Here is a 15,192-nt window from a genome sequence, read left to right on the forward strand (position 1 = left end):
AGAATCCCCAATAATAACTGTTCTGCTCAATTTTTAAGTTAACCTGGACCAAAATTATACACAAATCTGAAATTATATTAACTTTAATAATAAAGCAGAAGGCCCAAAAAAACACTTCTAAATTCTGTCTATAGTGTAGTTTTTAGTTTATGTATTCGTCAGTCAGTTCAATAGATGAACTCTCACTTTGCCCTGCCATTTCTAGCTTTTGTGACCATGTGCGCAACGGGATGTGGCAGCTTAGTCACATAGAAAAAAAACATCTGCCAGCTATGTATCATCATATTGTGCTACACCACCCATGTACTGCGACCCAGACGCAGCAAATGGGCGTGCAGTTTAACCATTAAGCTACACTAAGCATCAGCTACAGTAGCCCGCTGTATTCTGCCCGTCTCTGCCATAAAAGCCATAAATACACCCAAGATTATTATCAATTAAAGAAGGCCCTGCGGTTGCCCCAGACTGAACTTAAAAATAAGATGTTATGCTGCTAACAACACTTAGCACAAAACACGGTGAGCTAAATGCTAATACATAAATTAATAAAACTTTGAGGCAGATAAATAATTCAAGGAATTTTAAACATTTTGGTACTCAAATTATTCGAGGAATGCACACACACACACACACACATATATATATATACACACCTTGTAATTGAGTTCAATTACAAGGTGTGTCCAAACTTTTGGTCTGATTCTCCCATTTACAACAGTGCCAAGACTTTGAAAGTTTGAGATCAGAGTTTATACAGAAATCCTAGAGTTTAATTTATTACTTTTCACTACCTCTACAATATTTATTTTTACTGCCAACACAAAATCGAGCAAATTTTGCGGCAATCTCCTGAGAGATCTCGATATTTACATGAAGCCAATCTCATCCTCTGATCTTTTCTACTTCAGCAAAGGTCTAAAAATCAGCCACTTTCTTCTTCTGCTCTGCAGTCAGAGGTTTGACTGACAGACTGGTCAACCAGGTCATGTCTGCAAGCGTGTAGTTATCAATAGTAACCACTGTTACCAACTCAGAGACTTTCTTCCTATATTTAGCAACATTTCAATAAAAAAAAAAAAAAAAATGGCACTGGCTACAATCGAAATCGGCAGGTCAAACTTTTTATAGATTGATGATCTATGATCTGAGAGAAAGCGGCAATCGGTGCACTGACCCATGTAAGATGACAGCTCATGTAAAACTTTATCCCACTTACTTGAAGGTCTAACTGTGACTTTATCTTGACCAAAACCTCACGTTAAAAACAGAAAGCATTATTTTTAGTGCTTATCCTAAATCCATAAGACTTAGGATATTTGTTTTATTTTTAAAGAATATTCGTAAAATGCAATAACATTCCAATTTCACAAGCCGATGTTTTATTCTCAATAGAATATTAGTTATTTGCTACTAATTGTCACCACTAGGACAACTAGATAACAAGGATCAAGGGCATCATATTTCACAGATCATTGAAAAGTTTAAACAAACAAATATCCATGTGAAGGAAATTCAATGTTTTGGTGGCCAACACACCAACTCTGTCAGATCATTGTTACAATTAGAGCAGTTGTTTAAATTAGCTAATCAACCACCGCTGTGTTCAGGTGTTTATTTTATAAGTTTAAGTTGGGGGATTTTCCTGCAATTGTAGAAAAAGTTCTACCACTTTTCCTACAATTGCAGTGGAATTTTCACTTTTGAGTATGTTCACCCTACAATCTGTTGTTAGTGGTGCAGTTGGTGTTATTTAACTTACTTTAGTTGCTGCGGTGTTCAGAGCAGCTCAGCTCTGACTTTAGAGTAAGCAAGGTCTGCTGCCTGTCTGCAGCTCCCGTCACATCGCTGGTAAAGCTTTAGCTCATAGCTGAAGTTTGAAGTTACTTCGCTTCGTTTAGCACCAAAAAACGAAATGGGAATCTGCTCCACGGTGGAGCCTCAACCCCCGCAGGAATCCACTGAATGGTGGACGCTCCAGTCGGTCTGATTTGATCACCGTCACGTCGTTCCAGGTCAAAGTTAGATTTTTTCCTGCATACTTTACAAAATGCCTTTCGGTCATTCCTAGTCTTTGAATCTCGGCTCATCGAGCCAAAGTTGCGAAAACCTATAATTTTCCCATGGCGAAACGCGAAATGACTAGCTAGTCTCAACACGTTAGGCGGTTCCAACGCCACGCATGCAGCTCAGGGACTGATAGTACGGTACTTATAATTTGCTATACAGATTTTAGAAAAACAAACTTAAAACAATAAGTGAGCATCAATGGAAAATTAAAAATATTTTGAAGGGATGATGAAAAATGTACTACTTTTTACTACCTTTAGTTACTTCTTACTACCTTTTACTAGCCTTAATTTGAGCTCATTTAATTTACTACCTTTTCAAATGAAACTGAAAAGGTGTTTCATTTGGTTCTTACCACCCGCGGAAACCCTGGAGATATAATAGATTATTTAAAACCATCAAAAGAAAAAAAGAAAAGAAAATAATGACTTCAAATATTGTTGCCTGTATTACTCCACTCAATACTGACCCAACATACTGAACAGTCATGATCTGGATATCAGATTACCATAAATCATTAGATTTTATTGCTCAGATATGATTTCTCTCTCAGCCTCTTCTTCCATTAATAAAACAGCAGCCATCTCCGAGTGAGCATGACCTGCAGGACAGTTGACACCAAAGTGTCAACACCTTTTAAAATCCTTCTCTGTGAGAGATGCGGCGCAGACTAATGTCCCACGCCTGTGTTATAATGAGCTTGTTAAACTCCATGGCCCGGTTTCCATCAAGAGTCACTAACCATCCTGTGCCACATGCACATCTCCATAAACTTTTATTGGCTACCACCCACAGCATTCCCGAACATTAACTGTCAGAATACATGTGTTGGTTGAAATGAAGGGAATAGAGTAAGCCTATATATATATATATATATATATATATATATATATATATATATATATATATATATATATATATATATATATATATATATATATATATATATATATATATATATATATATATATATATATATATATATATATATATTATTTTGTCGTAAAATTTATTCTGGTTGCTCAAATTGTTGCTCCTGATTTGGACTGCTGGCAGGGAAAAGTTAGTTCCTCATGTGGTCTTTCTTGTTACAGTTCCAGTTGTTTTAGACTGTTTAATTATGGCTCTCACTGTAGATCTAGGCAAGTTCAGGCTAATAGCTATTTTGTCATAGCCATTTTCAGACACATGTTTGCATTGTAAGTTCCCTTGTCTTTTGTATTTTGAACAGATTAAGAGAAAGGCTGTCTATGCTGCATCACACACTTCTGGGAAACAAAGTCATTTATTCGTTACAGACGTTTAAAGACATGCTTAACAAGTTAGGATTTTTATGTATGCCAACAAGTGTAACACCGTTAAAAACATTTTTTTTTTCTTATTGTGTTTTTATCCCCACTAAATAGATCTTCACAACTTAAACACTGGAATTTCCTAAAAACTAATCAGTGCAAGGTTATGCTACTGCAAAAAAGATTCTGTTATGTAAGGCTTTTAGCATGTCTTTATGAGGTGTGTCTATAATTGGGATGTCACTGTATATTAGTTGGCTATGTGAAGGAATTGAGCCTGTGTAGCGCTCCATTTCACTCTCACAAATGCCTAAGCTTGTAAATCAGATTAAATGCTATAAATTAAGAATGAAGCCTTCTGGTAAAAAGACAACACATTTACTCAGTGGTTAAGCTATGTACTGTAAACATAAAATTCACTTAATCATTGATTTCTAAGTTTCTATTAAGGTCCTAACTCAACAGATGATGCTACATTTTATTGTTTGTGTAAAAAAAATGGAATGCAGAGAATGCCTGGGGACACTATATACAGTACATCTACCAATTGGTTAATTCATGACTCTCTATATATGGGGTAACAGACTGTTTATTGATAGGAAGAGGGTTTGAAAATGATAATGACTTGTCTTGTGCTTGTTCAGCAGGTCCACCTGTCCACACTGTGTAAGTGTAAATATCTACTTTTGACTGTTTGAAAAAGAGCACAAAAGTGTATTGTGTGAACTTAACATGTAGGAAGGATGGGAAAATGCACTGCCATAACACAAAATAGATTTTTCTTTTTAAAGTAAAAGTTATGACACTTCCTTCAGCAAAAACAGCAATATTTGCCTGCAGGATCACCATTTTAATTTTAAATTTAATTTTAAATTTGAGAGTGCCCACTAAGGGCTGGCACGCTCTCAATCCATGCTGATGTCACACTCATTTCGCTGTGGGTAGCATCTGTGGTTTACCAGCTTCTTACAGGTTACTATCGGTTTGAGTTTTGCAGATTATTGAGTTGTTTCTAAATTAATTCATTGCATTGGAGTGTGACATTTTGGGTTTGTTAAAACTTGGGCCACAGCTGGATTTTCTAATGGGACAGTAATTCTCAAAATCCATGTTGGGAAGCCTACTCAGTCTTCACTCTATAATACATCACCGTCAGATCCAACAACATATGACATTCCAAATTACTGTTTTCTCCTCAAAGAATGTAGATGAGCTCACATAAATAGATTTAAAAGATGTTAAATAAAAGAAATAATTTAAAAGCAAAGATTACATTTGTGTGCTTTTGACCAGAATCATTGTCTTTCCAATTAGTTAAGTTATTTATATCCAAATTTATGCACATGTGTAGTCAACATTTAATGGTTTTAGGCTTAGCTTTTTTTACTAGCACCACCACTAATGATAGATTTGGTTGATACATACATTTCTTCTACAAAAAGTACTTTGTTAAATTACACTGACAAACTGGGACATAATAAATATAAATCATGTACAACTACAGAGAGAAGACGGGATCACTAGATGTGACTGCAGTCAAAAAACAATCAGCTTAAAACTGCACTCTTTGCCCTAGCCAGCCACCCTGACTCACCAGTAACACTCAGAGGAATTAAGGATGCCATTCTGAGCAATTATGGAATTTAGTGGTAACACTGTCAAAATGATTTGGCCAGACAGGAATGATTCAATTAATAAATCATGGGTCATTAGCCATTTTCTATTTTGGCCAGAAGGAAAAAAAGGCCAGTCCTGAATGTAGGAAATGACTAGCAAAGTGAACTGTAATGTAATTAGGTTTTTGGATTTATCTTTGATTTATTAGAGGATTAGAAGGAGAGACAGCAAAGAGAGAAACAGACAGGAGGCAAAATGATAGACAGAAAGTCCCTGTGGGACAGACAGAGAAGAAAACTTTTTGCTTGCTTTACTACTTCACTCTCAGTCCTGTTCTCTGCATTTGCTAGCCAGGGGCATAAGTAGAGGGATGTGTGCCTAATCATAGCAAATGCTGTTGCCCTACACAAAGTCTCCAGTGAGTCGCATACAGATGATGGTGAAAAGGAGATAAAATGGACTGTCAGCTAAGTTCAAATTCACTGACAGAAGCTAAAATACTAAGGGAACCAGGGGTCGAGCACCTGCCAACGCTAACATGCTAAACAAATTCATGTGTGCAAAGATGGACACAGAATATCCCATTTGCCACTGTAATTAAGATTTTAAATATTCAAATAATGGCACCAACATCACACATAGAGCTACAGTAGGAATAACTCAAAGAAACTGCAAGTTGTTGATCCTCGCCTTTTTATAATAATTAAATTAATTCAAATCTGCACTTTTTGGCTGTCTGTGAAATCTATGTTTATGTGTATATATGGAAATGTACATTACGACGGATAAAATGTCTGGTGGTTCACTAGACAGATTTAGTGACTTTATAGAAAACACTGAGATGTGTGATGGAGACCAGGGTTCCACCCCTAATAAATGATTATTGATATCATTTATCAATAATCAATGATGTTGACTTTATTTACAGACCAAATGCTTTTTGTTTCAGTTCTTTATTGCAGTTACATTGTGACATTTAGTTAAACAAGACGACAGCTGTGAGTCATTATAATGTTCAGCTCAAATACATGATACAATATTAATTGGTAGGAAACTGACAATCAGCCACCAATTCATCAATATTGTGTAATCTAAAATGACTGCAAAATGAGACAAACAAAGCAAAGCTCGAGTCTCAAATCTATTTCTTGCCACAGAGAGAAGCCCAGGGAATTTACAAACAAGAGCATGCAAAATGCATCAGAACAAATACACAGAAATCACATTACTAAAACTTTTCAGATGCTTGCCCTACATCATTTTTGTATGAGCAGAGATATACACAGCTCAATTTAGACCTTTTATTTCTTATTGATGTCATGATTTAGAAGAACATGAGAGCTGAGACTAATCATAACGCATTTCACTCAGGATCAAATTATATGCAATAATATGCCACAGAATTTAAGGAATATTCATATAATATGTGCATAACCTTCATCTAGCAAGTGTAGTTGAGACAGATGTTGGAATGACTCATAAAGCCTTTTTTCCCCAAAATTCTCAATGTGTAAACTCTGATGAAAATAATTTCGTCATTTTTAGCTGAAAGCCTACAGGTTTTTGCAGAAAAGGTGGTAAACAACACCGCTGGTGTCCTCAAATGTTTTCAAATACTATCTTTAAGGAAGCATTTGAACCTTCATGCATCAGGCAGCGAGCAGTAAGAGTTTCACAGGGCTAAGAGAAAATCCTTCAGTTGCTGTCTTGGTTTGAAAGCAGCCAATTGTTTTTAAAGCTAGACACAGGTGAGGCTCTGTCAAATGTTTCCTGTGCTTAATCAATTTAATCCAATGCACTAGAAAATGCGTTTTTTTCTAATTACTTGCATTTTAAACCTTCCCATTCATCTGGTCTCAGGTGCTGCACGTCATAAAAAATATGTATTCATTTCAGCATTTGGTTTTCTCATGTAACTCAAAGAGTATGTGAAGGATAATTAAGGCCTAGCTAAGATGAGGCTTCAGTTCACACAGCGCAGTTAAGCAAATGCTTGAATTTTCAGGCCCACTGAAACCTTTAATTTAGCACCTCAGTCTAATGGCAGTCCACGTCTTCATCTCCAGAGCCCTCTGAGGGGTCCTGCCAGAGCAGCTATGATTAAAAGTAAAGCAATCTTTCGTCGGGGCGGACCAAAAACTATCACAAAAGCATTCTTAATTACAGAGGGACTGCAGACGCATAGCCAATTTCAAGCTATGGCCTTCCTGCTTAGAGACTTATACAGCATCACATTTATCTGCCGTTGGAGAGGAGGCAGTGACCAGTGATGATGATGCCTCTCCTCCCCTGACACGCTCATATCTCTGCCTCTCGCCCCTGGAGCTTGCCAACCTCACACCTGGCAGGGAGCTGATGAATGGCAGGCAACCAGCAGTGTAGGCAATGCTGCTTCTCTTTCGTCAACGCTTAACGTCTGGCATGGTTGCTTCATTATTAAATTAACAATTAGTAACTTTTTTTTTTTTTTTTTTTAAGTGTGCTAAATATATTTCTGCTTCTGCTCCACTATATTTATAGTAGTGCAGTGGTCACAGCATCAAGAATGACTGAAAGGGTTTCATTGCACGAAAGGATTTTTTTCCCCCAACTGCTGGGCTGCCAGGCCTTCCCAGTAGGCAAGTATCCTCCATTTCTCTAACCCTTCCTGTTTGTCCTCAGGGCTTTGATACCTGCTGATTTCACAGGGTCTCTGCCTGACAGTGTGATCTCTTCGCAGCTAGAAGCAGCACGGTCATTGTACACATCAAATCAAAGCGAGGAACAATCGATAAGACTGTGGTCTAATGTTTATCAACACAACACACACCAACGTGTGCACAAACTGCTGCTCAGCACTGCAGGGGTAAACATGCACAGAGTCGGCTCCTCCTGCTAGGTTTTGGGAAATTACAGGGAGCATGACTGTTTAAAATGCATGGAGATGCTTCTTATTAAATTATGTATATACTTAATGTAGGGAATGCGTGGAGAAGAGGTGTATGAAGGGAAAGTATAATGACGAGTCAAAACAGTTTTCCTATCCTCCACCGAAGAACATATTTGTACTCAGGGATTAATTCATACTGCAGCTACATGTGCTTCTCTATTTTAGAACAGCCATAACTTTATGAAGGTGATGTGAATTAGATTGTATGAAGAAATTCATTTTAAAACAGTATTTATTGTTACAAGTCTACAACACTGAAAGAGTATGAGTCTTAATAAGCTCCTCTGACTATCAACATCCACATCACCCACTGTGCTTCACTAAAGTGACAATTATTCTAGAGAATAAAACAAATTACAGTAACAGAAAATAAAAAGAAGAATGTGCTACAGATTTGTGGGTTGTGGTAGTAGGTTTGAATTACAAGAATATGTTTGTTTGTGTATAAAAGTGTATGCTGTTGATGTTTATGAAGCAAAAGCATTTTTCGAAGAAACCACAAGTTTATTCTACCTGCTCATTCCATCTGTGAAAGATTCCTTTTTTCTATGTATTATAACAAATGATAGTAAAAAACAAAAGTGCAGTAAGACCGTTGAAACTAGTCCACAAAGCACGTTTTCTCCACTGCCTCTGTCAAGATGGAGGTGACATAATAGGACTCTGCATATATTCATGCCTATTGTCCAATCAGCGATTTCTTAGGTCTCCAACTGGGACATACCCTTTACGTTTTGTTAATGTTGTAGTGCTTTTGTAACTTGCAATTGTGCTTTCAATTTGCTGAAGTGGTTTGCACCTCAGGGCCACCGTAGTTTTTGACTGAAGTATGAGTTTTACAGATTTATTAAAGCTATTAAAACGATATAAAAATTGAAGGGTATGAATACTTTTTGTAGGCACCCTGAATAAGACAGAAATTAAAAGAATTAACAGACAGAATACTGATCAAAGCACATGTTCTCAGGTGGTGAATTTGTGGACAACCCCCACCTCAAAGGATAGGGGTTTGATCCATTTCATGAATGATTCGAATTTTCCATGATTTCAATATTTTAGATTGAGGAATGCAACATAACGGTGAAAAATGTGATGCTGATCATTTCAAAAAGATTGTGCTGTCGAATTACAAGATTACCTCAATTTAGGCATCAAGGTACATGTTGTTATTGTAAATAATGCAATTATTTACAGAAAACAAGAGATTTTTTTTTTTTTTTTTTTTTTAGCATCAATGCATTTAATGAAAGAAATTTGTTTTGGAAAATGCCAAAGCTTATTTAACAGAGGTACACATATTCAGCTAAAAGATTGAAGACTTTTCAATATTATTCCCATCTATGAAACAAAGCATATATCTATGACCTTTATCTGTAACTAAAATAGTCCAGTAAACCACTTGCTGACGGCTGTTATGTCAAAAGATTCAAAACCGTACTTCTTTATTTAATCAGAGCCGATCAAAGGGAACTCTCTAGTCAGTTGACTGGTGCATCTGTAATATTTATAGTTTAATTAGGTGGTTGTGTTATGATTTTAAGGCAATGCTGATAAAAAGGAGAGGTTTGCATTACTTTAAAATGTTTTCATCACAAATCAGTGTTTTCTGTTTTGTGATTGACAAATCGCAGACGAAGTTAAAACTTTTTATCATTCAGTATAAGCTAAAAACATATCCTCATTCTTCAAGGGTTTCTACATTCTAGATTTTTACATTTTGCCATATTTAATGGAGATTCAAATGGTAGAATAGATGCATTAACTCGGATACTATGAGCTGTCTGCAGTTTGATCATAATTATCAGTTTTTGATTTGTGGGCTGTGGAAAATGTCTGATGATAAATCTACATTGCATTTTGACACATCATACCCACCTACGTGATAACAGCTTCCTTTCACTTCACAATCAAGTGACACTTTGTGTTGGTCTGCCACATGAAATCATGTTTAAGTGCATTAAATTTTAAACACATTAATGTTTGGCTATAACATGTGAATAGGTGAAAAAGTTGAGATGGCATGAACATCTTTGAAAGTCACACTAAGGTGCCCATGCACTATTTGTTGTTGGAAAGACCCAAACCAAATATGATCCATCATCCCAAATAGTGTATAAATTCAGCTTTAAAAAACCAGAAGAACAAATAAAATGAAACGTCCATTTACAACTTTTTTGCAGCCAATTCATGACCCAAGTCTTTTGATCAGCTGACAAAATGTAATGATCATTTTAGCAGCTCAGCAAGTCTTACCATAAATTTTATCACTCTCCCATAATATGCTGCATAGTATTAGCATAATGCGAAAACTGATTAGACATCCCTTATCTATGAATCACATAGGGTAACTATGGAATTATTGACAAAAGCTCTCCCAAGCAGCAGCAGCCATAAAAGTGGAGCTTAAAACATGTGACAAATAAGATAATTTATGCAATATAGAAAGGTAAGGGAATAAAAAAAGAGTATTGTCTTTATTAAATAAAAAGCAACCGAGCAAGAGGTAGTAAAATACAGAAATACAAAAAAACCCTAATAATAATAAAAATACAAACATGTTCAAATAAGCAACAACAAAAGAAAATCAATATTTTCTTTCCCAGCAAAGAAATGTTGATTTTCAGACAGTTAAGTGTGTCAAATCTTCACTTTCGGAAAAACAAAAAACCTTAGGGCAGGAATATTCAAATAAATTTACTAGAAGGCAAAGCTTTTGATGAGCAGACAACATACTCCTTCGGCCATGCTTATGGGAAAGAAAACAGGTTTGTTTTAGTCATTAAATTATGCTGCTGTCACAAGATTTTATTATTTTTTGTGAATGCATACAAAAAACTAAATTAGAAGAAAAATAGTGTAACTTCAAGATGATACAAATCTCTACAAGACAGAAAAACATATTCATCTCGTTTAGAAGTCTAGTTGGGAGAAAGAAGGAAACTAATAGGTTGACAACTTTAGTTAAAAAGCATGAAAGAATCTTTTTTTTAATGGAACATAAGATTTCTTATGTCTGCTAAAACATAAAACATGCTGCTATTCTTGTAATAGCAGCATGTTCCATGTACGAGGACTGTCCAAAACTGCCCCCGTATTAACAGAGGTGGCAAGAAAAACTCAACAAACTCAATAATGAGCCTGCAGTAACGCTTTGGTTTCAGTGCCAAAGTCCCAAAGCCAGCAAACCACAGTGATAGCCATTACCATCAAACGGAGAAAATGTGTCCAACTTTCCAGGAGTGGCTGGCCAACTAAATTTACTCCAAGTGCATATTGACAACTTATCCAGTAAATGACAAAAACCCAGACTTACATCTAATAAACTTCAGATCAGCTAAGGTTGTTAATCAACATTAAACAGCAATACAAGTGCTGTAAAGAGAATAATCCTAAAAAAACATCTTGATAATGACATGACAAGATTTTGATAAAATAATCAGTGGTGAGAGTTTGGATAGCTCTATTTCTCCCGATTATTGAAACCCAAATTAGAATACTTTAATTTGAAATGTACAAAACACCTACTTTTCGAAAACAAAAAGTGAAGGGAAAAAAAACACCACCACCCATGTAGGTGTTTTCAGCTCCTTTTCTAGCCTAAATTATCTCTTTCACACCTTAAAGTTATCACATCAGTCTTTCAGTGCCGTGTCAATTTCATTAAATTTTCTGTACATAAAAGTTTAAATAGAACCAATTGAACCAAATTTGCATTTCCGTTGTGGTTTCTAGGTGCACAAGATGCAAAACCAAAACGTGTCATAAATAAATGTCATTTGTATCTTAGTTTATACTGAGAATCATTATTTTTGTGTAAGATAATTTAAAAACTATACTGAGAAAAAAAATCCCATTATTACTGAGTGATGTTTTTGATATTCTATATTTTAATTTAAAATTCTAGACAGTGAACTAATAAATAAAAACAGTTCACGATGGCAAAAATTCACCAGTGTTGAATGAAAGAAAATCTTACAATTGAATCTTTATTAGAATTTAATGCCTACCAAGTTCAACCACATCTTGTGAAATTTGCATGCAAATCCACTGCTTTCAGAGTCATCGTGCTACCAAAGAGACAATAAATAAAGAATCAAGTTCCTGTCATGGCCTTTGCAGTATTTAGCAGTTTCAATAAAAGAAATTCTGATACAAACCAGAGCCAAAAGGGTTTTTATTATTTTCATCAAGGCTCCAACTTTTCTAAGTATTTCACAAATGTTAACACTTTGTGTATCTTTATGAAAAACAGACGGGCAATAATATGAGCCTTGCTTTGACAGATCAATGATCAAAAGATCTCTATGGTAGACAAAACTCTTTTAAGAGTTGCTAAATAACATAAGACCGAAGTATAGGAATAAACCACTGGTTCAAAAACCTGATTCTCAATTACTTACACTTGTATCTAAATTTAACAAACATAATATTTAGAATATTTATACAGCTGGGGTGGGCATGTCCTCTCCCCTCTTTCATAGCCAACTTTCCTGAAATGAAAACCACTAGAGCCAAGAAATTCTTCAAACACACACACACACACACGCAAATTTCACACAGCAGCTAAACTTCTGTCACAATTATAGAGACATTTTATGACTACAAATTCACATTGATAAGATTTAAAAACTTGGCAAACAGCGCTGAAGGGACAACACTGAATATTTAACCTGAAGGGTTATTACAAATCAGTTCCATAACATGTTTTTTTTCTCTTAATTTCCTGTAAGTAAAAGCCAGTCAGATGTTTCATTTTCTGTAATCTGCTGCTTTTTCTGGCTCCTTCCCGTAACGTTGTTTAGGATCTTTTTACCGCAACTGCTAAGATGTGTGTGTGTGTTACCACTAAATTATTATTGTTTTGCCTTCTTTGAACAGAGCAGAAATGACATTAAAGTATCTCTCATGATGCCATAAATCATTAGGATACTGAACTAGTTTTCCTTGAACAGCATATGTGGAATGCATATCTTCAAAATCTCAACAGCTGTATTACGAGATAGTAAAAACCTCCACAGTGCTTTGCAAAAGTATTCATACCCATTTAAGACTTTTTCTAAATTACATACATATCCACAAACTTCAGGGAATAATTTACAATGGAAAGCTGAGAACAAAGACAGCATTAACGAGCGAAGCAGCAGAAGGATGCATTGTAATCCTAGGGAACTGATCCACAAGTCCTATTTGAGAATAAGTTGACATGACACAATTCCCACCACACTTGCAGCGTAAAACAGCAAACACATGGAAGAAGATGGTTGGGTGACCTTTTAAATCTACATAAAAAATGTTTCATGTGAGGAGAAAAATACCCTGTACATGACACTGAAATATGGTGGCAACTTCATTATGGAGACGGATTTCTTCTGCATGGGCAGGTAAACTGATTTGAGTACATGTGAAAACTGAAGGAGCAAAACGAGGGGTGATTCGAGGAGAAAACTTTTTGGAGATTTTAAAATATGTTTGCCTGGTAAAAACCAGCCTCTTGTTCTACGCTTTGCTTTGTGGAAAAGGTCTGGACCCTCAGCTACTGAGAAACAATTGCTTGCAGGAGCCGTTGACTCTGTTGAAGTTTGAAACGTTTGGATCTGATTTTACCCAGTCACTAATGTTTGGCCATGACCTACATAAAACACCAGCTTGATTGTGAAGGAAGCTAACCAGAAATCGCTGGCACTGTAAACAATCATCTACCACTGTGAAGAGAAAACTTCTAAGCTGAACAAGAGGGCTGCTAATAGAAGCTGAAACAATAAAATGTCCTCTTGTTCCGACTCAATATTTGGAAAAATGACCAAGATGGACTGAATGACTTTGTTGACTTCTTCCACCATCATTGCAAAACTACAACCATAGCCAGACAGCAGTTCTAAAACAGTCAACAAAAAAGTCAACAGCGAAAAAGAGCAGAGCAATATAGTTGCTAAAACTAATAAAACTCTCTGAGAAAAAGAAGCTATAGCTTACCAGCCATCAATAACATCCTCAAAATTGTAATTCAAGGTGGTTGTCACTGCCACCTACTGGTTTACCTGCATCTTGCAGACAGGATTGAGATTCTGAAAACGCCAAAAACAATAAATTCAGTGATGCTGATGGGCTAAATGTTTATTATTTTTCCCAAGCAACCACACACGATTGGCTATTTAGCTGTCTTACTAGGGTGCTAAGCAGAGAACTGACAGAAGTAGAGAGGAAATTCACTATTAAATAAGAATTAGTGTGTGATAAGGTTGTGTGAATAATTCAGATTACATTTACACACACTATTAAGGAAAACTGGCTAATACAATTTTTTTTACACATGTTTAAAGATAGATCATTTCTCCATCTCTGTAGACCAGCCATCACTAGAAAGCATGCAGTCATTGGCCTTATGTGCAACTTTTAGCCATTTTCACAAGTGTAGCGGCTAAAATCCTATATTTTAGGCTACCGGTTGTTGACTCTTGAAGGCGTTGGTCTTACGTGTGCTCAATTAATAATCAGGAAGCCGAGCTTTAGTTTGACTTATAATAAAGTCGTTTATTATCTGAACAAAGTCTGTTGTTTTGCTATTTCCATTGCAATTCACATAAAATTGACATCAAACCTCAACCATGCACAGTAGAAAACTGTTGCCTCATCCTATCAACAACACCTGAACAGAATCATCGTTGACCTTAAATAACCCATCCCCCATCAGACACACAGAACTCAAAATGAAATACTGTGTTTATCGCCTGGTGGCGATAAACACAGAAAAGGATAAATGGCTCCTACAACAAGTTTATCAAACATTGATCAATACTCCCTTTGGTTTTATATTGAATTGCGCATTCGCTGGTAAAAACCATCAATCAATCAGACATTACCTTGCTGCTTATTCTGACATGTGCTGCATGCAGACTGTTACAAAAGTAGATTGTGACCATTCACATCCTCAAAATTGGGTGTGTTTGTGTGTGAGTGATAGCTTTACACACCCCTACGCGTACGCGCCCACACACATATTGCTCTGTCTTTGTTGCACCACTGGTTGTTTTTAGAGAGATTAGATTTGATATATAAACATTTTGTATGCTAAGTGAGGTGTCATGTGGGGAGAAAAAGAAAAGAGGAACGAAAAAAAAGAACAGTGGGGCACCCCTGCCTAAAGTTGTTGTGGCAGCTTCAGACACGTCTTTGTCTCTGTGAAATGGAGCATTGAAAAGCAATCAAAACACCTGCTGAATGCTATTCTGACCAAATAAATCGAACAAATACCATGAAAGTCACTTCAAGATGACTAGAAAAATATTG

General features: G+C 36.1%; 1 protein-coding gene across 5 annotated transcripts in view; it reads right to left on the bottom strand.

The window, feature by feature from the left end:
* ctnna2 (catenin (cadherin-associated protein), alpha 2) overlaps window positions 1–15,192 on the bottom strand; it is a 298,746-nt gene that overhangs the window by 160,116 nt on the left and 123,438 nt on the right. Inside the window, exon 1 of one of the 5 annotated variants that reach the window (XM_044113697.1) lies at window positions 13,879–13,922. The exons of the other annotated variants lie outside the window; for them this stretch is intronic. The gene's annotated coding sequence lies outside the window, so the exon portion shown is untranslated. Of the gene's footprint in view, window positions 1–13,878; window positions 13,923–15,192 lie in introns of those variants that run through there. 5 annotated transcript variants of the gene reach the window in all.

Source organism: Gambusia affinis, linkage group LG04, assembly GCF_019740435.1.
Source record: "Gambusia affinis linkage group LG04, SWU_Gaff_1.0, whole genome shotgun sequence".
NCBI classification, from domain to species: Eukaryota; Metazoa; Chordata; class Actinopteri; order Cyprinodontiformes; family Poeciliidae; genus Gambusia; species Gambusia affinis.